This window comes from Schistocerca gregaria, chromosome 9 (assembly GCF_023897955.1).
Source record: "Schistocerca gregaria isolate iqSchGreg1 chromosome 9, iqSchGreg1.2, whole genome shotgun sequence".
In the NCBI taxonomy this organism is placed as follows: domain Eukaryota; kingdom Metazoa; phylum Arthropoda; class Insecta; order Orthoptera; family Acrididae; genus Schistocerca; species Schistocerca gregaria.
This window is the reverse complement of record NC_064928.1, coordinates 5,737,864-5,765,025: the sequence shown is the minus strand read 5'-3', so window position 1 is coordinate 5,765,025 and position 27,162 is coordinate 5,737,864.

Below are 27,162 nucleotides of genomic sequence, written 5' to 3'. Positions count from 1 at the left end.
CACTTGCCTCCATGTTAGTAATGTTTTAAACACTCTACCCTTTGATCGCTCCCTGGAAGACCAGTGGTAGTTTCCGATGCACATCTGGAGGCATTCTGTAATCTGTGGACTATCAGAGTGTTGATGAAACACAGAAATTGCATCGGGATAGAATTCAACAGTAACCATGCCCACTTTCCTCCATGGGAGTAATGTCTCAAACAGTCTACGCTTTGGTCGTTACCTGGAGGACCAGTAGTAGTTTTCGATTCACATCTGGAGGCATTCTGTAATCTGTGGACTATCAGAGTGTTGATGAAACACCGAAATTGCATCGGGATTGAATACAACAGTAACCATGCCCACTTTCCTCCATGGTAGTAATGTCTCTAACATTTTACCCTGTGACCGTTCCCTGGAAGACCAGTAGTAGTTTCCAATGCACATCTGGATGCATTCTGTAATCTGTGGACCTTCAAAGTGTTGATGAAACACAGAAATTGCATCGGGATTGAATACAACAGTCACCATGCGCACTTTCCTCCACAGGAGTAATGTCTCAAGCAGTCGACGCTTTGATCGCTAACTGGAAGACCAGTAGTAGTTTCCGATGCACATCTGGTGGCATTCGTTAATCTGTGGACTATCAGAGTGTTGACGAAACACAGAAATTGCATCGAGATTGAATATAACAGTCACCATGCGCACTTTCCTCTATGGGAGTAATGTCTCAAATAGAGTACGCTTTGATCGTTCCCTGGAAGACCAGTAGTAGTTTCCGATGCAAATCTGGATGCATTCTGTAATCTGTGGACTATCAGAGTGTTAATGAAACACAGAAATTGCATCGGGATTGAATACAACAGTCACCATGCGCACTTTCCTCCACAGGAGTAATGTCTCGAACAGTCGACGCTTTGATTGCTCCCTGGAAGACCAGTAGTAGTTTCCGATGCACATCTGGATGCATTCTGTAATCTGTGGACCTTCAAAGTGTTGATGAAAAACAGAAATTGCATCGGGATTGAATACAACAGTACCATGCGTATTTTCTTCCATGAGAGTAGTGTCTCAAACAGTCTACGCTTTGATCGTTCCCTGGAAGACCAGTAGTAGTTTCCGATGCACGTCTGGTTTCATTCTGTTATCTGTGGACTATCAGAGTGTTGATGAAACACCGAAAATGCATCGAGATAGAATACAACAGTCACCATGCGCACTTTCCTCCACAGGAGTAATGTCTCAAAGAGTCTACACCTTGATCGTTCCCTGGAAGACCAGTAGTAGTTTCCGATGCTCATCTGGAGGCATTCTGTAATCTGTGGACCATCAAAGTGTTGATGAAACACAAAGAATTGAATTGGGATTGAATACAACAGTCACCATACGCACTTTCATCCATGAGAGTAGTGTCTCAAACAGTCTACGTTTTGATCGTTCCCTGGAAGACCAGTAGTAGTTTCCGATTCACGTCTGGTGGCATTCTGTAATCTGTGGAATATCAGAGTTTTGATGAAACACAGAAATTGCTTCGGGATTGAATTCAACAGTCACCATCCGCACTTTCCTCCACGGGACTAATGTCTCAAACAGTCTACGCTTTGATCGTTCCCTGGAAGACAAGTAGTAGCTTCCGATGCACATCCGGTTCATTCTGTAATCTGTGAACTATCAGAGTGTTGATGAAACACAGAAATTGCATCGGGATTGAATACAACAGTCACCATGCGCACTTTCCTCCACAGGAGTAATGTCTCAAACAGTCTACGTTTTGATCATTCCCTGGAAGACCAGTAGTAGTTTCAGATGCACATCCGGTGGCATTTTGTAATCTGTGGACTATCAGAGTGTTGATGAAACACTGAAATTGCATCATGATTGAATACAACAGTCACCATGCGCACTTTCCTCCACAGGAGTAATGTCCCAAACAGTCGACGCTTTGATCGTTCCCTTTAAGACCAGTAGTAGTTTCCGATGCACATCTGGTGCTATTCCTTAATCTGTGGACTATTAGAGTGTTGATGAAACACAGAAATTGCATCGGGATTGAATAAAACAGACACCATGCGCACTTTCCTCCATGGATGTAATGTGTCAGATAGTCTACGCTTCGATCGTTCCCTGGGAGACCAGTAGTAGTTTCCGATGCACATCTTGATGCATTCTGTAATCTGTGGGCCTTCAAAGTGTTGATGAAACACAGAAATTGCATCGGGATTGAATACAACAGTAACCATGCGCACTTGCCTCCATGTTAGTAATGTCTTAAACCCTCTACCCTTTGATGGCTCCCTGGAAGACCAGTGGTAGTTTCCGATGCACATCTGGAGGCATTCTGTAATCTGTGGACTATCAGAGTGTTGATGAAACACAGAAATTGCATCGGGATAGAATTCAACAGTAACCATGCCCACTTTCCTCCATGGGAGTAATGTCTCAAACAGTCTACGCTTTGGTCGTCCCCTGGAGGACCAGTAGTAGTTTTCGATTCACATCTGGAGGCATTCTGTAATCTGTGGACTATCAGAGTGTTGATCAAATACAGAAATTGCTTCGGGATTGAATACAACAATCTCCATGCGCACTTTCATCTTTGGGAGTAATGTCTCAAATATTCTACGCTTTGATCGTTCCCTGGAAGACCGGTAGTAGTTTCCGATGCATGTCTGGTGGCATTCTGTAATCTGTGGACTATCAGAGTGTTGATGAAACACCGAAATTGCATCGGGATTGAATACAACAGTCACCATGCGCACTTTCCTCCATGGGAGTAATGTCTCAAACAGTCTACGCTTTGATCGTACCCTGGAAGAGCAGTAGTAGTTTAAGATGCACATCTGGAGGCATTCTGTAATCTGTGGACTATCAGTGTGTTGATGAAACACAAAAAATTGCATCGGGATTGAATACAACAGTCACCATGCGCACTTTCCTCCATGGTAGTAATGTCTCTAGAATTTTACCCTGTGATCGTTCCCTGGAAGACCAGTAGTAGTTTCCAATGCACATCTGGATGCATTCTGTAATCTGTGGACCTTCAAAGTGTTGATGAAACACAGAAATTGCATCGGGATTGAATACAACAGTCACCATGCGCACTTTCCTCCACAGGAGTAATGTCTCAAACAGTCGACGCTTTGATCGCTAACTGGAAGACTAGTAGTAGTTTCCGATGCACATCTGGTGGCATTCCTTAATCTGTGGACTATCAGAGTGTTGACGAAACACAGAAATTGCATCGGGATTGAATATAACAGTCACCATGCGCACTTTCCTCCATGGGAGTAATGTCTCAAATAGTGTACGCTTTGATCGTTCCCTGGAAGCCCAGTAGTAGTTTCCGATGCAAATCTGGATGCATTCTGTAATCTGTGGACTATCAGAGTGTTAATGAAACACAGAAATTGCATCGGGATTGAATACAACAGTCACCATGCGCACTTTCCTCCACAGGAGTAATGTCTCAAACAGTCGACGCTTTGATTGCTCCCTGGAAGACCAGTAGTAGTTTCCGATGCACATCTGGATGCATTCTGTAACCTGTGGACCTTCAAAGTGTTGATGAAACACAGAAATTGCATCGGGATTGAATACAACAGTACCATGCGTACTTTCTTCCATGAGAGTAGTGTCTCAAACAGTCTACGCTTTGATCGTTCCCTGGAAGACCGGTAGTAGTTTCCGATGCATGTCTGGTGGCATTCTGTAATCTGTGGACCATCAGAGTGTTGATGAAACACCGAAATTGCATCGGGATTGAATACAACAGTCACCATGCGCACTTTCCTCCATGGTAGTAATGTCTCTAACATTTTACCCTGTGATCGTTCCCTGGAAGACCAGTAGTAGTTTCCGATGCAAATCTGAATGCATTCTGTAATCTGTGGACTATCAGAGTGTTAATGAAACACAGAAATTGCATCGGGATTGAATACAACAGTCACCATGCGCACTTTCCTCCACAGGAGTAATGTCTCACACAGTCGACGCTTTGATCGCTCCCTGGAAGACCAGTAGTAGTTTCCGATGCACATCTGGATGCATTCTGTAATCTGTGGACCTTCAAAGTGTTGATGAAACACAGAAATTGCATCGGGATTGAATACAACAGTACCATGCGTACTGTCTTCAATGAGAGTAGTGTCTCAAACAGACTACGCTTTGATCGTTCCCTGGAAGACCAGTAGTAGTTTCCGATGCACGTCTGGTTTCATTCCGTTATCTGTGGACTATCAGAGTGTTGATGAAACACCGAAAATGCATCGAGATAGGATACAACAGTCACCATGCGCACTTTCCTCCACAGGGTTATGTCTCAAAGAGTCTACACCTTGATCGTTCCCTGGAAGACCAGTAGTAGTTTCCGATGCTCATCTGGAGGCATTCTGTAATCTGTGGACCATCAAAGTGTTGATGAAACACAAAGAATTGAATTGGGATTGAATACAACAGTCACCATACGCACTTTCATCCATGAGAGTAGTGTCTCAAACAGTCTACGTCTTGATCGTTCCCTGGAAGACCAGTAGTAGTTTCCGATTCACGTCTGGTGGCATTCTGTAATCTGTGGAATATGAGAGTTTTGATGAAACACAGAAATTGCTTCGGGATTGAATTCAACAGTCACCATCCGCACTTTCCTCCACGGGACTAATGTCTCAAACAGTCTACGCTTTGATCGTTCCCTGGAAGACCAGTAGTAGCTTCCGATGCACATCCGGTTCATTCTGTAATCTGTGAACTATCAGAGTGTTGATGAAACACAGAAATTGCATCGGGATTGAATACAACAGTCACCATGCGCACTTTCCTCCACAGGAGTAATGTCTCAAACAGTCTACGATTTGATCATTCCCTGGAAGACCAGTAGTAGTTTCAGATGCACATCCGGTGGCATTTTGTAATCTGTGGACTATCAGAGTGTTGATGAAACACTGAAATTGCATCATGATTGAATACAACAGTCACCATGCGCACTTTCCTCCACAGGAGTAATGTCCCAAACAGTCGACGCTTTGATCGTTCCCTTTAAGACCAGTAGTAGTTTCCGATGCACATCTGGTGCTATTCCTTAATCTGTGGACTATCAGAGTGTTGATGAAACACAGAAATTGCATCGGGATTGAATAAAACAGACACCATGCGCAGTTTCCTCCATGGATGTAATGTGTCAGATAGTCTACGCTTCGATCGTTCCCTAGGAGACCAGTAGTAGTTTCCGATGCACATCTTGATGCATTCTGTAATCTGTGGGCCTTCAAAGTGTTGATGAAACACAGAAATTGCATCGGGATTGAATACAACAGTAACCATGCGCACTTGCCTCCATGTTAGTAATGTCTTAAACCCTCTACCCTTTGATCGCTCCCTGGAAGACCAGTGGTAGTTTCCGATGCACATCTGGAGGCATTCTGTAATCTGTGGACTATCAGAGTGTTGATGAAACACAGAAATTGCATCGGGATAGAATTCAACAGTAACCATGCCCACTTTCCTCCATGGGAGTAATGTCTCAAACAGTCTACGCTTTGGTCGTCCCCTGGAGGACCAGTAGTAGATTTCGATTCACATCTGGAGGCATTCTGTAATCTGTGGACTATCAGAGTGTTGATCAAATACAGAAATTGCTTCGGGATTGAATACAACAATCTCCATGCGCACTTTCATCTTTGGGAGTAATGTCTCAAATATTCTACGCTTTGATCGTTCCCTGGAAGACCGGTAGTAGTTTCCGATGCATGTCTGGTGGCATTCTGTAATCTGTGGACTATCAGAGTGTTGATGAAACACCGAAATTGCATCGGGATTGAATACAACAGTCACCATGCGCACTTTCCTCCATGGGAGTAATGTCTCAAACAGTCTACGCTTTGATCGTACCCTGGAAGAGCAGTAGTAGTTTAAGATGCACATCTGGAGGCATTCTGTAATCTGTGGACTATCAGTGTGTTGATGAAACACAAAAAATTGCATCGGGATTGAATACAACAGTCACCATGCGCACTTTCCTCCATGGTAGTAATGTCTCTAACATTTTACCCTGTGATCGTTCCCTGGAAGACCAGTAGTAGTTTCCAATGCACATCTGGATGCATTCTGTAATCTGTGGACCTTCAAAGTGTTGATGAAACACAGAAATTGCATCGGGATTGAATACAACAGTCACCATGCGCACTTTCCTCCACAGGAGTAATGTCTCAAACAGTCGACGCTTTGATCGCTAACTGGAAGACCAGTAGTAGTTTCCGATGCACATCTGGTGGCATTCCTTAATCTGTGGACTATCAGAGTGTTGACGAAACACAGAAATTGCATCGGGATTGAATATAACATTCACCATGCGCACTTTCCTCCATGGGAGTAATGTCTCAAATAGTGTACGCTTTGATCGTTCCCTGGAAGCCCAGTAGTAGTTTCCGATGCAAATCTGGATGCATTCTGTAATCTGTGGACTATCAGAGTGTTAATGAAACACAGAAATTGCATCGGGATTGAATTCAACAGTCACCATGCGCACTTTCCTCCACAGGAGTAATGTCTCAAACAGTCGACGCTTTGATTGCTCCCTGGAAGACCAGTAGTAGTTTCCGATGCACATCTGGATACATTCTGTAATCTGTGGACCTTCAAAGTGTTGATGAAACACAGAAATTGCATCGGGATTGAATACAACAGTACCATGCGTACTTTCTTCCATGAGAGTAGTGTCTCAAACAGTCTACGCTTTGATCGTTCCCTGGAAGACCGGTAGTAGTTTCCGATGCATGTCTGGTGGCATTCTGTAATCTGTGGACTATCAGAGTGTTGATGAAACACCGAAATTGCATTGGGATTGAATACAACTGTCACCATGCGCACTTTCCTCCATGGTAGTAATGTCTCTAACATTTTACCCTGTGATCGTTCCCTGGAAAACCAGTAGTAGTTTCCAATGCACATCTGGATGCATTCTGTAATCTGTGGACCTTCAAAGTGTTGAAGAAACACAGAAATTGCATCGGGATTGAATACAACAGTCACCATGCGCACATTCCTACACAGGAGTAATGTCTCAAACAGTCGACGCTTTGATCGCTGACTGGAAGACCAGTAGTAGTTTCCGATGCACATCTGGTGGCATCCTTAATCTGTGGACTATCAGAGTGTTGACGAAACACAGAAATTGCATCGGGATTGAATATAACAGTCATTATGCGCACTTTCCTCCATGGGAGTAATGTCTCAAATAGTCTACGCTTTGATCGTTCCCTGGAAGACCAGTAGTAGTTTCCGATGCAAATCTGAATGCATTCTGTAACCTGTGGACTATCAGAGTGTTAATGAAACACAGAAATTGCATCGGGATTGAATACAACAGTCACCATGCGCACTTTCCTCCACAGGAGTTATGTCTCAAAGAGTCTACACCTTGATCGTTCCCTGGAAGACCAGTAGTAGTTTCCGATGCTCATCTGGAGGCATTCTGTAATCTGTGGACTATCAGAGTGTTGATGAAACACAAAGAATTGAATTGGGATTGAATACAACAGTCACAATACGCACTTTCATCCATGAAAGTAGTGTCTCAAACAGTCTACGTTTTGATCGTTCCCTGGAAGACCAGTAGTAGTTTCCGATTCACGTCTGGTGGCGTTCTGTAATCTGTGGACTATCAGAGTGTTGATGAAACACAGAAATTGCATCGGGATTGAATACAACAGTAACCATGCGCACTTGCCTCCATGTTAGTAATGTCTTAAACACTCTACCCTTTGATCGCTCCCTGGAAGACCAGTGGTAGTTTCCGATACACATCTGGAGGCATTCTGTAATCTGTGGACTATCAGAGTGTTGATGAAACACAGATATTGCATCGGGATAGAATACAACAGTAACCATGCCCACTTTCCTCCATGGGAGTAATGTCTCAAACAGTCTACACTTTGGTCGTTCCCTGGAGGACCAGTAGTAGTTTTCGATTCACATCTGGAGGCATTCTGTAATCTGTGGACTATCAGAGTGTTGATCAAATACAGAAATTGCTTCGGGATTGAATACAACAGTCACCATGCGCACTTTCCTCCATGGTAGTAATGTCTCTAACATTTTACCCTGTGATCGTTCCCTGGAAGACCAGTAGTAGTTTCCAATGCACATCTGGATGCATTCTGTAATCTGTGGACCTTCAAAGTGTTGATGAAACACAGAAATTGCATCGGGATTGAATACAACAGTAACCATGCGCACTTGCCTCCATGTTAGTAATGTCTTAAACCCTCTACCCTTTGATCGCTCCCTGGAAGACCAGTGGTAGTTTCCGATGCACATCTGGAGGCATTCTGTAATCTGTGGACTATCAGAGTGTTGATGAAACACAGAAATTGCATCGGGATAGAATTCAACAGTAACCATGCCCACTTTCCTCCATGGGAGTAATATCTCAAACAGTCTACGCTTTGGTCGTCCCCTGGAGGACCAGTAGTAGTTTTCGATTCACATCTGGAGGCATTCTGTAATCTGTGGACTATCAGAGTGTTATTCAAATACAGAAATTGCTTCGGGATTGAATACAACAATCTCCATGCGCACTTTCATCTTTGGGAGTAATGTCTCAAATATTCTACGCTTTGATCGTTCCCTGGAAGACCGGTAGTAGTTTCCGATGCATGTCTGGTGGCATTCTGTAATCTGTGGACTATCAGAGTGTTGATGAAACACCGAAATTGCATCGGGATTGAATACAACAGTCACCATGCGCACTTTCCTCCATGGGAGTAATGTCTCAAACAGTCTACGCTTTGATCGTACCCTGGAAGAGCAGTAGTAGTTTAAGATGCACATCTGGAGGCATTCTGTAATCTGTGGACTATCAGTGTGTTGATGAAACACAAAAAATTGCATCGGGATTGAATACAACAGTCACCATGCGCACTTTCCCCCATGGTAGTAATGTCTCTAACATTTTACCCTGTGATCGTTCCCTGGAAGACCAGTAGTAGTTTCCAATGCACATCTGGATGCATTCTGTAATCTGTGGACCTTCAAAGAGTTGATGAAACACAGAAATTGCATCGGGATTGAATACAACAGTCACCATGCGCACTTTCCTCCACAGGAGTAATGTCTCAAACAGTCGACGCTTTGATCGCTAACTGGAAGACCAGTAGTAGTTTCCGATGCACATCTGGTGGCATTCCTTAATCTGCGGACTATCAGAGTGTTGACGAAACACAGAAATTGCATCGGGATTGAATATAACAGTCACCATGCGCACTTTCCTCCATGGGAGTAATGTCTCAAATAGTGTACCTTTTGATCGTTCCCTGGAAGCCCAGTAGTAGTTTCCGATGCAAATCTGGATGCATTCTGTAATCTGTGGACTATCAGAGTGTTAATGAAACACAGAAATTGCATCGGGATTGAATACAACAGTCACCATGCGCACTTTCCTCCACAGGAGTAATGTCTCAAACAGTCGACGCTTTGATTGCTCCCTGGAAGACCAGTAGTAGTTTCCGATGCACATCTGGATGCATTCTGTAATCTGTGGACCTTCAAAGTGTTGATGAAACACAGAAATTGCATCGGGATTGAATACAACAGTACCATGCGTACTTTCTTCCATGAGAGTAGTGTCTCAAACAGTCTACGCTTTGATCGTTCCCTGGAAGACCGGTAGTAGTTTCCGATGCATGTCTGGTGGCATTCTGTAATCTGTGGACTATCAGAGTGTTGATGAATCACCGAAATTGCATCGGGATTGAATACAACAGTCACCATGCGCACTTTCCTCCATGGTAGTAATGTCTCTAACATTTTACCCTGTGATCGTTCCCTGGAAGACCAGTAGTAGTTTCCAATGCACATCTGGATGCATTCTGTAATCTGTGGACCTTCAAAGTGTTGATGAAACACAGAAATTGCATCGGGATTGAATACAACAGTCACCAAGCGCACTTTCCTCCACAGGAGTAATGTCTCAAACAGTCGACGCTTTGATCGCTAACTGGAAGACCAGTAGTAGTTTCCGATGCACATCTGGTGGCATTCCTTAATCTGTGGGCTATCAGAGTGTTCACGAAACACAGATATTGCATCGGGATTGAATATAACAGTCACCATGCGCACTTTCCTCCATGGGAGTAATGTCTCAAATAGTCTACGCTTTGATCGTTCCCTGGAAGACCAGTAGTAGTTTCCGATGCAAATCTGAATGCATTCTGTAATCTGTGGACAATCAGAGTGTTAATTTAACACAGAAATTGCATCGGGATTGAATACAACAGTCACCATGCGCACTTTCCTCCACAGGAGTAATGTCTCACACAGTCGACGCTTTGATCGCTCCCTGGAAGACCAGTAGTAGTTTCCGATGCACATCTGGATGCATTCTGTAATCTGTGGACCTTCAAAGTGTTGATGAAACACAGAAATTGCATCGGGATTGAATACAACAGTACCATGCGTACTGTCTTCTATGAGAGTAGTGTCCCAAACAGACTACGCTTTGATCGTTCCCTGGAAGACCAGTAGTAGTTTCCGATGCACGTCTGGTTTCATTCTGTTATCTGTGGACTATCAGAGTGTTGATGAAACACCGAAAATGCATCGAGATAGAATACAACAGTCACCATGCGCACTTTCCTCCACAGGAGTTATGTCTCAAAGAGTCTAAACCTTGATCGTTCCCTGGAAGACCAGTAGTAGTTTCCGATGCTCATCTGGAGGCATTCTGTAATCTGTGGACTATCAGAGTGTTGATGAAACACAAAGAATTGAATTGGGATTGAATACAACTGTCACCATACGCACTTTCATCCATGAGAGTAGTGTCTCAAACAGTCTACGTTTTGATCGTTCCCTGGAAGACCAGTAGTAGTTTCCGATTCACGTCTGGTGGCATTCTGTAATCTGTGGACTATCAGAGTGTTGATCAAATACAGAAATTGCTTCGGGATTGAATACAACAGTCACCATGCGCACTTTCCTCCATGGTAGTAATGTCTCTAACATTTTACCCTGTGATCGTTCCCTGGAAGACCAGTAGTAGTTTCCAATGCACATCTGGATGCATTCTGTAATCTGTGGACCTTCAAAGTGTTGATGAAACACAGAAATTGCATCAGGATTGAATACAACAGTAACCATGCGCACTTGCCTCCATGTTAGTAATGTCTTAAACCCTCTACCCTTTGATCGCTCCCTGGAAGACCAGTGGTAGTTTCCGATGCACATCTGGAGGCATTCTGTAATCTGTGGACTATCAGAGTGTTGATGAAACACAGAAATTGCATCGGGATAGAATTCAACAGTAACCATGCCCACTTTCCTCCATGGGAGTAATGTCTCAAACAGTCTACGCTTTGGTCGTCCCCTGGAGGACCAGTAGTAGTTTTCGATTCACATCTGGAGGCATTCTGTAATCTGTGGACTATCAGAGTGTTGATCAAATACAGAAATTGCTTCGGGATTGAATACAACAATCTCCATGCGCACTTTCATCTTTGGGAGTAATGTCTCAAATATTCTACGCTTTGATCGTTCCCTGCAAGACCTGTAGTAGTTTCCGATGCATGTCTGGTGGCATTCTGTAATCTGTGGACTATCAGAGTGTTGATGAAACACCGAAATTGCATCGGGATTGAATACAACAGTCACCATGCGCACTTTCCTCCATGGGAGTAATGTCTCAAACAGTCTACGCTTTGATCGTACCCTGGAAGAGCAGTAGTAGTTCAAGATGCACATCTGGAGGCATTCTGTAATCTGTGGACTATCAGTGTGTTGATGAAACACAAAAAATTGCATCGGGATTGAATACAACAGTCACCATGCGCACTTTCCTCCATGGTAGTAATGTCTCTAACATTTTACCCTGTGATCGTTCCCTGGAAGACCAGTAGTAGTTTCCAATGCACATCTGGATGCATTCTGTAATCTGTGGACCTTCAAAGTGTTGATGAAACACAGAAATTGCATCGGGATTGAATACAACAGTCACCATGCGCACTTTCCTCCACAGGAGTAATGTCTTAAACAGTCGACGCTTTGATCGCTAACTGGAAGACCAGTAGTAGTTTCCGATGCACATCTGGTGGCATTCCTTAATCTGTGGGCTATCAGAGTGTTCACGAAACACAGATATTGCATCGGGATTGAATATAACAGTCACCATGCGCACTTTCCTCCATGGGAGTAATGTCTCAAATAGTCTACGCTTTGATCGTTCCCTGGAACACCAGTAGTAGTTTCCGATGCAAATCTGAATGCATTCTGTAATCTGTGGACTATCAGAGTGTTAATTTAACACAGAAATTGCATCGGGATTGAATACAACAGTCACCATGCGCACTTTCCTCCACAGGAGTAATGTCTCACACAGTCGACGCTTTGATCGCTCCCTGGAAGACCAGTAGTAGTTTCCGATGCACATCTGGATGCATTCTGTAATCTGTGGACCTTCAAAGTGTTGATGAAACACAGAAATTGCATCGGGATTCAATACAACAGTACCATGCGTACTTTCTTCCGTGAGAGTAGTGTCTCAAACAGTCTACGCTTTGATCGTTCCCTGGAAGACCGGTAGTAGTTTCCGATGCACGTCTGGTTTCATTCTGTTATCTGTGGACTATCAGAGTGTTGATGAAACACCGAAAATGCATCGAGATAGAATACAACAGTCACCATGCGCACTTTCCTCCACAGGAGTTATGTCTCAAAGAGTCTACACCTTGATCGTTCCCTGGAAGACCAGTAGTAGTTTCCGTTGCTCATCTGGAGGCATTCTGTAATCTGTGGACTATCAGAGTGTTGATGAAACACAAAGAATTGAATTGGGATTGAATACAACAGTCACCATACGCACTTTCATCCATGAGAGTAGTGTCTCAAACAGTCTACGTTTTGATCGTTCCCTGGAAGACCAGTAGTAGTTTCCGATTCACGTCTGGTGGCATTCTGTAATCTGTGGACTATCAGAGTGTTGATGAAACACAGAAATTGCATCGGGATTGAATACAACAGTAACCATGCGCACTTGCCTCCATGTTAGTAATGTCTTAAACACTCTACCCTTTGATCGCTCCCTGGAAGACCAGTGGTAGTTTCCGATGCACATCTGGAGGCATTCTGTAATCTGTGGACTATCAGAGTGTTGATGAAACACAGATATTGCATCGGGATAGAATACAACAGTAACCATGCCCACTTTCCTCCATGGGAGTAATGTCTCAAACAGTCTACACTTTGGTCGTCCCCTGGAGGACCAGTAGTAGTTTTCGATTCACATCTGGAGGCATTCTGTAATCTGTGGACTATCAGAGTGTTGATCAAATACAGAAATTGCTTCGGGATTGAATACAACAGTCACCATGCGCACTTTCCTCCATGGTAGTAATGTCTTTAACATTTTACCCTGTGATCGTTCCCTGTAAGACCAGTAGTAGTTTCCAATGCACATCTGGATGCATTCTGTAATCTGTGGACCTTCAAAGTGTTGATGAAACACAGAAATTGCATCGGGATTGAATACAACAGTCACCATGCGCACTTGCCTCCATGTTAGTAATGTCTCAAACAGTCTATTCTTTGATCGTTCCCTGGAAGACCAGTGGTAGTTTCTGATGCACATCTGGAGGCATTCTGTAATCTGTGGACTATCAGAGTGTTGATGAAACACAGATATTGCATCGGGATAGAATACATCAGTAACCATGCCCACTTTTCTCCATGGGAGTAATGTCTCAAACAGTCTACGCTTTGGTCGTTCCCTGGAGGACCAGTAGTAGTTTTCGATTCACATCTGGAGGCATTCTGTAATCTGTGGACTATCAGAGTGTTGATGAAACACAGAAATTGCATCGCGATTGAATACAACAGTCACCATGCGCACTTTCCTCCACAGGAGTAATGTCTCAAACATTCGACGCTTTGATCGCTAACTGGAAGACCAGTAGTAGTTTCCGATGCACATCTGGTGGCATTCCTTAATCTGTGGACTATCAGAGTGTTGACGAAACACAGAAATTGCATCGGGATTGAATATAACAGTCACCATGCGCACTTTCCTCCATGGGATTAATGTCTCAAATAGTCTACACTTTGATCGTTCCCTTGAAGACCAGTAGTAGTTTCCGATGCAAATCTGGATGCATTCTGTAATCTGTGGACTATCAGAGTGTTAATGAAACACAGAAATTGCATCGGGATTGAATACAACAGTCACCATGCGCACTTTCCTCCACAGGAGTAATGTCTCAAACAGTCGACGCTTTGATCGCTCCCTGGAAGACCAGTAGTAGTTTCCGATGCACGTCTGGTTTCATTCTGTTATCTGTGGACTACCAGAGTGTTGATGAAACACAGAAATTGCATCGGGATTGAATAAAACAGACACCATGCGCACTTTCCTCCATGGAAGTAATGTGTCAAATAGTCTACGCTTCGATCGTTCCCTGGGAGACCAGTAGTAGTTTCCGATGCACATCTGGATGCATTCTGTAATCTGTGGGCCTTCAAAGTGTTGATGAAACACAGAAATTGCATCAGGATTGAATACAACAGTCACCATGCGCACTTTCCTCCATGGTAGTGATGTCTCTAACATTTTTCCCTTTGATCGTTCCCTGGATGACCAGTAGTAGTTTCCAATGCACATCTGGAGGCATTCTGTAATCTGTGGACTATCAGAGTGTTGATGAACACCGAAATTTTATCGGGATGAAATACAACAGTTACCATGCGCACTTTCCTCCATGGGAGTAATGTCTCAAACAGTCTACGCTTTGATCGTTCCCTGGAAGACCAGTGGTAATTTCCGATGCACATCTGGAGGCATTATGTAATCTGTGGACTATCAGTGTGTTGATGAAACACAGAAATTGCATAGGGATTGAATACAACAGTCACCATCCGCACTTTCCTTCACGGGAGTAATGTCTCAAACAGTCTACGCTTTGGTCGTTTCCTAGAAGACCAGTAGTAGTTTCCGATGCACATCCGGTTCAGTCTGTAATCTGTGGTCTATCAGAGTGTTGATGAAACACAGAAATTGCATCGGGATTGAATACAACAGTCACCATGCGCACTTTCGTCCACGGGAGTAATGTCTCAAACAGTCTACGCTTTGATCGTTCCCTGGAAGACCAGTAGTAGTTTCCGATGCACATCCGGTTCATTCTGTAATCTGTGGACTATCAGAGTGTTGATGAAACACAGAAATGGGATCGGGATTGAATACAACAGTCACCATGCGCACTTTCCTCCACGGGAGTAATGTCTCAAACAGTCTACGCTTTGATCGTTCCCTGAAAGACCAGTAGTACTTTCCGATGCACATCTGGTGGCATTGTGTAATTTGTAGACTATCAGAGTGTTGATGAAACACAGAAATTGCATCGAGATTGAATACAACAGTCACCATGCGCACTTTCCTCCATGGGAGTAATGTCTCTAACATTTTATCTTGTGATCGTTCCCTGGAAGACCATAAGTAGTTTCTGATGCACATCTGGAGGCATTCTGTAATCTGTGGACTATCAGAGTGTTGATGAAACACAGAAATTGCATCGGGATTGAATAAAACAGTCACCATGCGCACTTGCCTCCATGGGAGTAATGTCTCAAATAGTCTACGCCTTGATCGTCCACTGGAAGGCCAGTAGTAGTTTCCAATGCACATCTGGATGCATTCTGTAATCTGTGGACCTTCAAAGTGTTGATGAAACACAGAAATTGCATCGGGATTGAATACAACAGTTACCATGCGCACTTGCCTCCATGTTAGTAATGTCTCAAACAGTCTACGCTTTGAACGCTCCCTGGAAGACCAGTGGTAGTTTCCGATGCACATCTGGAGGCATTCTGTAATCTGTGGACTATCAGAGTGTTGATGAAACACAGATATTGCATCGGGATTGAATACAACAGTCACCATGCGCAGTTTCAACCATGAGAAGAGTGTCTCAAAGAGCCTACGCTTTGATCATTCCCTGGAAGACCAGTAGTAGTTTCCGATGCACGTCTGGTGGCATTCTGTAATCTGTGGACAATCAGAGTGTTCATGAAACAGAGAAATTAGATAGGGATTGAATACAACAGTCACCATCCGCACTTTCCTCCACGGGAGTAAAGACTCAAGCAGTCTACACTGTGATCGTTCCCTGGAAGACCAGTAGTAGTTTCCAATGCACATCTGGTTTCATTCTGTAATCTGTGGACTATCATTGTGTTGATGAAACACAGAAATTGCATCGGGATTGAATACAACAGTCTCCATGCGCAATTTCCTCCATGGGGGTAGTGAGTCAAACAGTCTACGCTTTGATCGTTCCCTGGAAGACCAGAAATAGTTTCCGATGCACATCTGGAGGCATTCTGAAATCTGTGGACTGTCAAAGTGTTGATGAAATACACAAATTGCATCGGGATTGAATTCAACAGTCACCATGCGCACTTTCCTCCACGGGAGTATTGTCTCAAACAGTTTACGTTTTGATCGTTCCCTGGAAGACCAGAAGTAGTTTCTGATGCACATCCTGTTCATTCTGTAATCTGTGGACTATGAGAGTGTTGATGAAACACAGAAATTGCATCGGGATTAATTACAACAGTCACCATGCGCACTTGATTCCATGGGAGTAATGTCTGAAACAGTCTACGCTTTGATCGTTCCCTGGAAGACCAGTAGTAGTTTCCGATGCACATCCGGTTCATTCTGTAATCTGTGGACTATCAGAGTGTTGATGAAACACAGGAATTGCATCTGAATTGAATACAACAGTCACCATGCGCACTTTCTCCACGGGAGTAATGTCTCAAACAGTCTACGCTTTGATCGTTCCCTGGAAGACCAGTAGTAGTTACCGATGCACATCTGGTGGTATTGTGTAATTTGTAGACTATCAGAGTGTTGATGAAACACAGAAATTGCATCAGGATTGAGTACAACAGTCACCATGCGCACTTTCCTCCATGGTAGTGATGTCTCTAACATTTTTCCCTGTGATCGTTCCCTGGAAGACCAGTAGTAGTTTCCAATGCACATCTGGAGGCATTCTGTAATCTGTGGACTATCAGAGTGTTGATGAACACCGAAATTTAATCGGGATGAAATACAACAGTTACCATGCGCACTTTCCTCCATGGGAGTAATGTCTCAAACAGTCTACGCTTTGATCGTTCCCTGGAAGACCAGTGGTAATTTCCGATGCATATCTGGAGGCATTCTGTAATCTGTGGACTATCAGTGTGTTGATGAAACACAGAAATTGCATTGGGAATGAATACAATAGTCACCATGCGCACATCCCTCCATGGGAGTAGTGTGTCAAACAGTCTACGCTTTGATCGTTCCCTGGAAGACCAGAAGTAGTTTCCGATGCACATCTGGAGGCATTGTGTGATCTGTGGACTGTGTGAGTGTTGATGAAATACACAAATTGCATCGGGATTGAATACAACAGTCACCATGCGCACTTTCCTCCACGGGAGTAATGTCTCAAACAGTCTACGCTTTGATCGTTCCCAGGTAGACCAGTAGTAGTTTCCGATGCACATCTGGAGGTATTCTGTAATGTGTGGGCTATCAGAGTGTTGATGAAACAAAGAAATTGCATCGGGATTGAATACAACAGTCACCATGCGCACTTGCCTCCATGTTAGTAATGTCTCAAACAGTCTACGCGTTGATCGCTCCCTTTAAGACCTGTGGTAGTTTCCGATGCACATCTGGAGGTAATCTGTAATCTGTGGACTATCAGAGTGTTGATGAAACACAGATATTGCATCGGGATAGAATACAACAGTAACCATGCCCACTTTCCTCCATGGGAGTAATGTCTCAAACAGTCTACGCTTTGGTCGTTCGGTGGAGGACCAGTAGTAGCTTCCGATTCACATCTGAAGGCATTCTGTAATCTGTGGACTATCAGAGTGTTGATCAAACACAGAAATTGGTTCGGGATTGAATACAACAGTCACCATGCGCAGTTTCAACCATGGGAGTAATGTCTCAAACAGTCTACGATTTGATCATTCCCTGGAAGACCAGTAGTAGTTTCCAATGCACATCTGGAGGCATTCTGTAATCTGTGGACTATCAGAGTGTTGATGAAACACAGAGATTGCATCGGGATTGAATACAACAGTCACCATGCGCACTTTCCTCCACGGGAGTAATGTCTCAAGCAGTCTACGCTTTGATCGTTCCTTGAAGACCGGTAGTAGTTTCCGATGCACATCCCTTTCATTCTGTAATCTGTGGACTATCAGAGTGTTGATGAAACACAGAAATTGCATCGGGATTGAATACAACAGTCACCATGCGCACTTTCCTCCATGGTAGTAATGTCTCCAACATTTTACCCTGTGATCGTTCCCTGGAAGACCAGTAGTAGTTTCCAATGCACATCTGGAGGCATTCTGTAATCTGTGGAATATCAGAGTGTTGATGAACACCGACATTTCATCGGGATTAAATACAACAGTTACCATGCGAACTTTCCTCCATGGGAGTAATGTCTCATTCAGTCTACGCTTTGATCGTTCCCTGGAAGACCAGTATTAATTCCCGATGCACATCTGGAGGCATTCTGTAATCTGTGGACTATCAGAGTGTTGATGAAACACAGAGATTGCATCGGGATTGAATACAACAGTCACCATGCGCACATCCCTCCATGGGAGTAGTGTGTCAAACAGTCTACGCTTTGATCGTTCCCTGGAAGACCAGAAGTAGTTTCCGATGCACATCTGGAGGCATTCTGTAATCTTTGGACTGTGTGAGTGTTGATGAAATACACAAATTCCATCGGGATTGAATACAACAGTCACCATGCGCACTTTCCTCCACGGAAGTAATGTCTCAAACAGTCTACGCTTTGATAGTTCCCTGGATGACCAGTAGTAGTTTCCGATGCACATCTGGAGGTATTCTGTAATGTGTGGACTATCAGAGTGTTGATGAAACACCGAAATTGCATCGGGACTGAATACAACAGTCACCACGCGCACTTTCCTCCATGGGAGTAATGTCTCAAACAGTCTACGCTTTAAACGTTCCGTGAAAGACTAGTAGTAGTTTCCGATGCACTTCTGGAGGCATTCTGTAATCTGTGGACTATCAGAGTGTTGATGAAACACAGAAATTGCAACGGGATAAAATACAACAGTCACCATGCGCACTTTCCTCCATGGGAGTAACGTCTCTAACAGTCTACGCTTTGATCGTTCCCTGGAAGACCAGTGGTAATTTCCGATGCATATCTGGAGGCATTCTGTAATCTGTGGACTATCAGAGTGTTGATGAAACACAGAAATCGCATCGGGACTGAATACAACAGTCACCATGAGCACTTTCCTCAATGGGAGTAATGTCTCAAACAGTCTACGCTTTGATCGTTCCCTGGAAGACCAGTGGTAATTTCCGATGCATATCTGGAGGCATTCTGTAATCTGTGGACTATCAGTGTGTTGATGAAACACAGAAAATGCATTGGGAATGAATACAATAGTCACCATGCGCACATCCCTCCATGGGAGTAGTGTGTCAAACAGTCTACGCTTTGATCGTTCCCTGGAAGACCAGAAGTAGTTTCCGATGCACATCTGGAGTTATTGTGTGATCTGTGGACTGTGTGAGTGTTGATGAAATACACAAATTGCATAGGGATTGAATACAACAGTTACCATGCGCACTTTCCTCCACGGGAGTAATGTCTCAAACAGTCTACGCTTTGATCGTTCCCAGGTAGACCAGTAGTAGTTTCCGATGCACATCTGGAGGTATTCTGTAATGTGTGGGCTATCAGAGTGTTGATGAAACAAAGAAATTGCATCGGGATTGAATACAACAGTCACCATGCGCACTTGCCACCATGTTAGTAATGTCTCAAACAGTCTACGCGTTGATTGCTCCCTGGAAGACCTGTGGTAGTTTCCGATGCACATCTGGAGGTAATCTGTAATCTGTGGACTATCAGAGTGTTGATGAAACACAGATATTGCATCGGGATAGAATACAACAGTAACCATGCCCACTTTCCTCCATGGGAGTAATGTCTCAAACAGTCTACGATTTGGTCGTTCGGTGGAGGACCAGTAGTAGCTTCCGATTCACATCTGAAGGCATTCTGTAATCTGTGGACTATCAGAGTGTTGATCAAACACAGAAATTGGTTCGGGATTGAACACAACAGTCACCATGCGCAGTTTCAACCATGGGAGTAATGTCTCAAACAGTCTACGATTTGATCATTCCCTGGAAGACCAGTAGTAGTTTCCGATGCACGTCTGGTGGCATTCTGTAATCTGTGGACTATCAGAGTGTTGATAAAACATAGAAATTAGATTGGGATTGAATACAACATTCACCATCCGCACTTTCCTCCACGGGAGTAATGTCTCAAGCAGTCTACGCTTTGATCGTTCCTTGAAGACCGGTAGTAGTTTCCGATGCACATCCTGTTCATTCTGTAATCTGTGGACTATCAGAGTGTTGATGAAACACAGAAATTGCATCGGGATTGAATACAACAGTCACCATGCGCACTTTCCTCCATGGTAGTAATGTCTCTAACATTTTACCCTGTGATCGTTCCCTGGAAGACCAGTAGTAGTTTCCAATGCACATCTGGAGGCATTCTGTAATCTGTGGAATATCAGAGTGTTGATGAACACCGACATTTCATCGGGATTAAATACAACAGTTACCATGCGAACTTTCCTCCATGGGAGTAATGTCTCATTCAGTCTACGCTTTGATCGTTCCCTGGAAGACCAGTATTAATTCCCGATGCACATCTGGAGGCATTCTGTAATCTGTGGACTATCAGAGTGTTGATGAAACACAGAGATTGCATCGGGATTGAATACAACAGTCACCATGCGCACATCCCTCCATGGGAGTAGTGTGTCAAACAGTCTACGCTTTGATCGTTCCCTGGAAGACCAGAAGTAGTTTCCGATGCACATCTGGAGGCATTCTGTAATCTTTGGACTGTGTGAGTGTTGATGAAATACACAAATTCCATCGGGATTGAATACAACAGTCACCATGCGCACTTTCCTCCACGGAAGTAATGTCTCAAACAGTCTACGCTTTGATAGTTCCCTGGAAGACCAGTAGTAGTTTCCGATGCACATCTGGAGGTATTCTGTAATGTGTGGACTATCAGAGTGTTGATGAAACACCGAAATTGCATCGGGACTGAATACAACAGTCACCACGCGCACTTTCCTCCATGGGAGTAATGTCTCAAACAGTCTACGCTTTAAACGTTCCGTGAAAGACTAGTAGTAGTTTCCGATGCACTTCTGGAGGCATTCTGTAATCTGTGGACTATCAGAGTGTTGATGAAACACAGAAATTGCAACGGGATAAAATACAACAGTCACCATGCGCACTTTCCTCCATGGGAGTAACGTCTCTAACAGTCGACGCTTAGATCGTTCTCTGGAAGACCACTAGTAGTTTCCGATGCACATCTGGAGGCATTCTGTAATCTGTGGACTATCAGAGTGTTGATGAAACACAGAAATCGCATCGGGACTGAATACAACAGTCACCATGAGCACTTTCCTCAATGGGAGTAATGTCTCAAACTGTCTACGCTTTGATCGTTCCCTGGAAGACCAGAAGTAGTTTCCGATGCACATCTGGAGGCACTGTGGAATCTGTGGACTATCAGAGTGTTGATGAAACACAGAAATTGGATCGGGATTGAATACAACAGTCACCATGCGCTCATTCCTCCATGGGAGTAATGTCTCAAACAGTCTACGCTTTGATCGTTCCCAGGAAGACCAGTAGTAGTTTCCGATGTACATCTGGTGGCATTCTGTAATCTGTGGACTATCAGAGTGTTGATGAAACACAGAAATTGCATCGGGACTGAATACAACAGTCACCATGCGCACTTTCCTACATGGGAGTAATGTCTCAAACAGTCTACGCTTTGATCGTTCCCTTGAAGATCAGTAGTAGTTTCCGATGCACGTCTGGTGGCATTCTGTAATCTGTGGACTATCAGAGTGTTGATGAAACACAGAAATTTCATCGGGATTAAATACAACAGTTACCATGCGCACTTTCCTCCATGGGAGTAATGTCTCAAACAGTCTACGCTTTGATCGTTCCCTGGAACACCATAAGTAGTTTCTGATGCACATCTGGAGGCATTCTGTAATCTGTGGACTATCAGAGTGTTGATGAAACACAGAAATTGCATCGGGATTAAATACAACAGTCACCTTGTGCTATTTCTTCCATGGGAGTAATGTCTCAAACTGTCTACGATTTGATCGTTCCCTGGAAGGCCAGTAGTTGATTCCGATGCACATATGGAGGCATTATGAAATCTGTGGACAAGCTGAGTGTTGATGATACCCAGAAATTGCATCGGGATTCAATACAACAGTCGCCATGTGCACTTTCCTCCACGGGAGTAATGTCTCATACAGTCTACGCGTTGACCATTCCCCGGGAGACCAGTAGTAGTTTCAGATGCACAACTGGTGGCATTCTGTAATATGTGGACTATCAGAGTGATGATGAAACACAGAAATTGTATCGGGATTGAATACAACAGTCACCATGCACACTTTCCTCCACAGGAGTAATGTCTCAAACCGTCGACCCTTTGATCGCTCCCTGGAAGACCAGTAGTAGTTTCCGATGCACATCTGGTGGCATTCCTTAATCTGTGGACTATCAGATTGTTGACGAAACACAGAAATTGCATCGGGATTGAATACAACAGTGACCATGCGCGCTTTCTCCATGGGAGTAATGTCTCAAACAGTCTACGCTTTGATCATTCCCTGGAGGACCAGTAGTAGTTTCTGATGCACATCTGGAGGCATTCTGTAATCTGTGGACTAACAGAGTGTTGATGAAACACAGAAATTGCATCGGGATTGAATACAACAGTCACCATGCGCACATTCTTCCTTGAGAGTAGTGTCTCAAAGAGTCTACGTTTTGATCGTTCCCTAGAAGACCAGTAGTAGTTTCAGTTTCAAGTCTGGTGGCATTCAGTAATCTGTGGAATATCAGAGTTTTGATGAAACACAGAAATTGCATCGGGATTGAATTCAACAGTCACCATCCGCACTTTCCTCCACGGGACTAATGTCTCAAACAGTCTACGCTTTGATCGTTCCCTGGAAGACCAGTTGTAGTTTCCGATGCACATCCGGTTCATTCTGTAATCTGTGGACTATCAGAGTGTTGATGAAACACAGAAATTGAATCGGGATTGAATACAACAGTCACCATGCGCCCTTTCCTCCACAGGAGTAATGTCTCAAACAGTCTACGCTTTGATCATTCCCTGGAAGACCAGTAGTAGTTTCAGATGCACATCTGGTGGCATTTTGTTATCTGTGGACTATCAGAGTGTTGATGAAACACAGAAATTGCATCGGGATTGAATACAAAAGTCACCATGCGCACTTTCCTCCACAGGAGTAATGTCCCAAACAGTCGACGCTTTGATCGTTCCCTCTAAGACCAGTAGTAATTTCCGATGCACATCTGGTAGCATTCCTTAATCTGTGGACTATCAGGGTGTTGATGAAACACAGAAATTGCATCGGGATTGAATACAACAGACACCATGTGCACTTTCCTCCATGGAAGTAATGTCTCAAATAGTCTACGCTTCGATGGTTCCCTGGAAGACCAGTAGTAGTTTCCGATGCAAATCTGGATGCATTCTGTAATCTGTGGACTATCAGAGTGTTGATGAAACACCGAAATTGCATCTGGATTGAATACAACAGTCACCATGCGCACTTTCCTCCATGGGAGTAATGTCTCAAACAGTCTACGCTTTGATCGTACCCTGGAAGAGCAGTAGTAGTTTAAGATGCACATCTGGAGGCATTCTGTAATCTGTGTACTATCAGAGTGTTGATGAAACACAAAAAATTGCATCGGGATTGAATACAACAGTCACCATGCGCAGTTTTATCCATGAGAGTAGCGTCTCAAACAGTCTACGCTTTGATCATTTCCTGGGAGACCAGTAGTAGCTTCCGATGCACGTCTGGTGGCATTCTGTAATCTGTAGACTATCATAGTGTTGATGAAACAGAGAAATTAGATAGGGATTGAATACAACAGTCACCATCCGCACTTTCCTCCGCGGGAGTAATGTCTCAAACAGTCTACGCTTTGATCGTTTCCTAGAAGACCAGTAGTAGTTTCCGATGCACATCCGGTTCAGTCTGTAATCTGTGGTCTATCAGAGTGTTGATGAAACACAGAAATTGCATCGGGATTGAATACAACAGTCACCATGCGCACATTCCTCCTTGGGAGTAATGTCTCAAACAGTCTATGCTTTGATCGTTCCCTGGAAGACCAGTAGTAGTTTCCGATGCACATCTGGAGGTATTCTGTAATGTGTAAACTATCAGAGTGTTGATGAAACACAGAAATTGCATCGGGACTGAATACAACAGTCACCACGCGCACTTTCCTCCATGGGAGTAATGTCTCAAACAGTCCACGCTTTAAACGTTCCCTGGAAGACTAGTAGTAGTTTCCGATGCACTTCTGGAGGTATTCTGTAATCTGTGGACTATCAGAGTGTTGATGAAACACAGAAATTGCAACGGGATAAAATACAACAGTCACCATGCGCACTTTCCTCCATGGGAGTAAAGTCTCTAACAGTCGACGCTTAGATCGTTCTCTGGAAGACCACTAGTAGTTTCCGATGCACATCTGGAGGCATTCTGTAATCTGTGGACTATCAGAGTGTTGATGAAACACAGAAATCGCATCGGGACTGAACACAACAGTCACCATGAGCACTTTCCTCAATGGGAGTAATGTCTCTAACAGTCTACGCTTTGATCGTTCCCTGGAAGACCAGAAGTAGTTTCCGATGCACATCTGGAGGCATTGTGGAATCTGTGGACTATCAGAGTGTTGATGAAACACAGAAATTGGATCGGGATTGAATACAACAGTCACCATGCGCTCATTCCTCCATGGGAGTAATGTCTCAAACAGTCTACGCTTTGATCGTTCCCAGGAAGACCAGTAGTAGTTTCCGATGCACATCTGGTGGCATTCTGTAATCTGTGGACTATCAGAGTGTTGATGAAACACAGAAATTGCATCCGGACTGAATACAACACTCACCACTCGCACTTTCCTACATGGGAGTAATGTCTCAAACAGTCTACGCTTTGATCGTTCCCTTGAAGATCAGTAGTAGTTTCCGATGCACGTCTGGTGGCATTCTGTAATCTGTGGACTATCAGAGTGTTGATGAAACACAGAAATTTCATCGGGATTAAATACAACAGTTACCATGCGCACTTTCCTCCATGGGAGTAATGTCTCAAACAGTCTACGCTTTGATCGCTCCCTGGAACACCATAAGTAGTTTCTGATGCACATCTGGAGGCATTCTGTAATCTGTGGACTATCAGAGTGTTGATGAAACACAGAAATTGCATCGGGATTAAATACAACAGTCACCTTGTGCTATTTCTTCCATGGGAGTAATGTCTCAAACTGTCTACGATTTGATCGTTCCCTGGAAGGCCAGTAGTTGATTCCGATGCACATATGGAGGCATTATGAAATCTGTGGACAAGCTGAGTGTTGATGATACCCAGAAATTGCATTGGGATTCAATACAACAGTCGCCATGTGCACTTTCCTCCACGGGAGTAATGTCTCATACAGTCTACGCTTTGACTATTCCCCGGAAGACCAGTAGTAGTTTCAGATGCACATCTGGTGGCATTCTGTAATCTGTGGACTATCAGAGTGATGATGAAACACAGAAATTGTATCGGGATTGAATACAACAGTCACCATGCACACTTTCCTCCACAGGAGTAATGTCTCAAACAGTCGACTCTTTGAACGCTCCCTGGAAGACCAGTAGTAGTTTCCGATGCACATCTGGTGGCATTCCTTAATCTGTGGACTATCAGATTGTTGACGAAACACAGAAATTGCATCGGGATTGAATACAACAGTGACCATGCGCGCTTTCTCAATGGGAGTAATGTCTCAAACAGTCTACGCTTTGATCGTTCCCTGGAGGACCAGTAGTAGTTTCTGATGCACATCTGGAGGCATTCTGTAATCTGTGGACTAACAGAGTGTTGATGAAACACAGAAATTGCGTCGGGATTGAATACAACAGTCACCATGCGCACATTCTTCCTTGAGAGTAGTGTCTCAAAGAGTTTACGCTTTGATCGTTCCCTGGAAGACCAGTAGTAGGTTCCGATGCACGTCTGGTGGCATTCTGTTATCTGTGGACTATCAGAGTGTTGATGAAACACCGAAAATGCATCGAGATTGAATACAACAGTCACCATGCGCACTTTGCTCCACAGGAGTAATGTCTCAAACAGTCTACACTTTGATCGTTCCCTGGAAAACCAGTAGTAGTTTCCGAAGCACATCTGGAGGCATTCTGTAATCTGTGGACTATCAGAGTGTTGATGAAACACAAAGAATTGAACTGGGATTGAATACAACAGTAACCATGCGCACTTTCATCCATGAGAGTAGTGTCTCAAACAGTCTACGTTTTGATCGTTCCCTGGAAGACCAGTAGTAGTTTCAGATTCAAGTCTGGTGGCATTCAGTAATCTGTGGAATATCAGAGTTTTGATGAAACACAGAAATTGCATCGGGATTGAATTCAAAAGTCACCATCCGCACTTTCCTCCACGGGACTAATGTCTCAAACAGTCTACGCTTTGATCGTTCCCTGGAAGACCAGTTGTAGTTTCCGATGCACATCCGGTTCATTCTGTAATCTGTGGACTATCAGGGTGTTGATGAAACACAGAAATTGCATCGGGATTGAATACAACAGACACCATGTGCACTTTCCTCCATGGAAGTAATGTCTCAAATAGTCTACGCTTCGATGGTTCCCTGGAAGACCAGTAGTAGTTTCCGATGCACATCTGGATGCATTTTGTAATCTGTGGACCTTCAAAGTGTTGATGAAACACAGAAATTGCATCGGGATTGAATACAACAGTCACCATGCGCACTTTCCTCCATGGGAGTAATGTCTCAAATAGTCTACGCTTTGATCGTTCCCTGGAAGACCAGTAAAGTTTCCGATGCAAATCTGGATGCATTCTGTTATCTGTGGACTGTCAGAGTGTTGATGAAACACCGAAATTGCCTCTGGATTGAATACAACAGTC